Source organism: Pteropus vampyrus, unplaced genomic scaffold, assembly GCF_000151845.1.
Source record: "Pteropus vampyrus isolate Shadow unplaced genomic scaffold, Pvam_2.0 Scaffold30, whole genome shotgun sequence".
In the NCBI taxonomy this organism is placed as follows: domain Eukaryota; kingdom Metazoa; phylum Chordata; class Mammalia; order Chiroptera; family Pteropodidae; genus Pteropus; species Pteropus vampyrus.
Window position 1 is genome coordinate 4338569 of NW_011888811.1, and position 3522 is coordinate 4342090.

Below are 3522 nucleotides of genomic sequence, written 5' to 3' on the forward strand. Positions count from 1 at the left end.
CAGATATTTAACTGATGTTTTCAGAGCGTTTCACTCCAAAGCAGAATATACATTTTTCTCAAGTGCGCATGAAACATTTTCCATGAGAGACTACATGTTATGCCACAAAATAAGTCTCAATAAATTTAAAACTGAAATCATATCAAGTATCTTCTCGAACCACAATGGTATGAAACTAGATATCAACTACAAAAAAAAAACAAAACTGGAAAATACACAATCGTGGAGGCAAAACAACATGCTACTAAACAATGAATAGGTTAACAGTAAGATCAAAGAAGAAATCAAAAAAATCGCAAAATAAATAAGAAAATACAACTACTCAAAATCTATAGGACACAGTAAAAGCAGTCCTAAGAGGGAAATTCATAGCAATACAGATCTACTGCAAAAACAAAAAAACAAAACAAAACAAAACAAAAAACAAGAAAATGTCAATTTAAACTTACACTTAAAAGAACTAGAAAAAGAACAGCAAAGAAAATCCAAATCCAAGGAGGAAAGAAATAATAAAGATCAGAGTGGAAATAAATAAAACAGAGTCTAGAAAAACAGTACAATAGATCAATGAAACCAAAAGCTCGTTCTTTAAAGATAAAGAAAATTGATAAAACTTTAACCAGCTTCACTAAGAAAAAAGAGAAAGGACTCAAATAAAATCAGAAATGAAAGAGGAGAAGTAACCAGACTCTATAGAAATACAAAGGATTATAAGAAAATACTATGAGCAATTATATGCCACCAAATTGGACAATCTGGAAAACATGGATATGTCCCTAGAAACATACAATCTCCCAAGATTGAGTCAAGAAACAGAGATTCTGAACCAACTAATTACCACAATGAAATTGAATAAATAATCAAAAAACTTTCAAAAAACAAAAATCCTGGATCAGATGGCTTCATAGGTGAATTTTACCTAACATTCAAAGAAGAATTAATACCTAGTCTTCTCAAACTATTCCAAAAAATTCAAGAGAGAAGGCTCCCTAACTCTTTTTATGAGGCCACCATTACTCTGATTCCAAAACAAGACAAAGACAGTGCAAAATGAGAAAACTATAGGGCAATATCCCTGATGAACACTGATGCAAAAATCCTCAACAAAATATCAGCAAACTGAATTCAACAATACATTAAAAATGTCATACACCATGATCAAGTTGAATTTATTCCTGGGATGCAAGGTTGGTTTAATAACCACAAGTCAATTAATGTGGTACACCATATTAATAAACTGAAAGATAAAAATCCTATGATCATATCAATAGAAGCATAAAAACATTCAACAAAATTCATTTATTATACTCTCAGCAAAGTGAGAATAGAGGGTACACACCTCAACATAACAAAGGCCGTATGTGACAAACCTATAGCTAACATCATATTCAATGGAGAAAGGCTAAAGGCATTTTCCTTAAGATCAGGAACAAGACAAGGATGCTCACTTTCACCAGTTCTATTCAACATGGTATTGGAAGTCTTAGCTACAGCAATCAGGCAAGAAAGATAAATAAAAGGTATCCAAATTGAAAGGAAGATGTAAAACTATCATTATTTACAGATGATATGATGCTATAGAGAACCCTAAAGATTCCACCAAAGAGCTGTTAGAACTAATCTTCATTCTTCAGATTCCTCACTGAATCCATTCTTTGAACACAGTTTCTAATCTAAGATTAATTTATTCAAACTTTACTTCAGTGTAAAACCCACTGACTTCAAGCAGGCAGGCTTTACTGGGTCTATAGTAACTCGGGGACTCTACAATGCCAAAGTAAAACAGTACTGGATTTTAATATAAGAATATTTGTATTTTATTAGAACATGTGAAAAATCATTTTCATTTGAATTTTGGTTTACCGAATTATTTAATAAGACCATTTTCTCCTGAACATGAATTTACTTTAAAGCTTTATTGTGTGACATGTTATTTATAGTACAATATTAGGAAATAAAAATTTTAAGTTACGATGTTTACTTCTTTCAAGAAATTTCCAACATTACTTACAAATATTTAAAAATCTCTAGCAGCATACGATGGGATATAATAAAAACTTTATTTGGTCAGCTCCCCTGATGCTACAGTGAGAAGAGTGGAAATATTGATAAAGGCTGAGAGAATGTTTCAGAGGTAGAGTGTGAAATTTTAAGATTGATGAACAGCATTTTGTAAGAGGAGTAGAATGAGAACAAATAAAAAAGGGATCATAAGGATGAAGGTATCGGCACCGCCATTACAGAGCAGTCAGCAAACTAACCTTAGCATACCAGTGAGGTGGATGATGTAGAAAATTAAAATCAGATATTTTAAAGACAAATATTTTTAAAAAAACATTATTTTGCAAGCAATAGATTCACAGGACTAAAATTTATATCAAACACTATATATGTGAAAATTTCTTTAGAAACTTGAAAGTGTAGACTAGTTATCATTTGTTACTATCATTGTACCTCTTCTAGAATCTGAAAACCAAAATAGCAATGCATTATCAAGTAGGAAGAATCTTGAGAGAAAATAATCCAAAGTTTTAACTTTAGATAAGAACCAGTTAAACAAGAAAAAATAAACAAACACAAGTTAGGCAAAAAAAAAAAGGGAAAGTGGCAGATGAAGAGACAGGGGAAACACTAGGATGCAAGAGATTCATGAAAACAAGTTGGAGACGTTTCCTCTTGTTTTTTTCCTGTATGAGAACACACACATATGGCTTTATCACCACTTTATTTTTATTTCACAGTTCTTAATAGACAAGCTAACCTATAATTACCAAAGAATGAACAGAGTAGTTCTTCAGATAGCAAGACACTGAAAACACATTTACACTTTACAGGAGGTGATTAGTTGGTAGAATGTGTTAGAAAAGCTGCAAATCCCATACAACAAATATCAATTTTCTCATTCAGGGATTGTTTTTCATCACTGACCAAAAAAATACAGTCAATTTATTAAACCCTCTTTCACGTTTTAAAATTGTTCCAGGGGCATTTTTAGGTATATTCCCATAATACTACCTACCATGGATTGTAGACACACAAAAACACAGTAGAATATAATTGAACAAACTGAAGTCTTCTGAAAATATTTACTATCAAATAGCAGTTTCCTAACATTAAAAAAATTAGTTTTTTTATTTATAACTACATCAAATAATATATATATTTTTTTCAGTTTAATTAATAATAGTGCCAAACACTTGGTAGACACAAATACACTCCTCCTACTCAACCCCTCCCCCACCAAAAAAACAGATTTTACTGGTTAAATGCACCATTTAGTGAGAAAAATAAACAGAAAATAAAACAAATACTAATGATACAATAATATAAGTGGTAAAACATTTTTAAAAGATAGAAGAGAAAGTGGCTATTTTAGAAATTGAGAAAAAGGCAAACTGATAATTGAGTTGCATCTTAAACAAAAGAAGTTTTTATATTTTCCTTTTTTGTTTTATTTATTTTTTTGTCTGTTTTTCATGCTGCAAAGGAGAAGCATGTGACAGGAAAAGGGAGCAAGTGCTA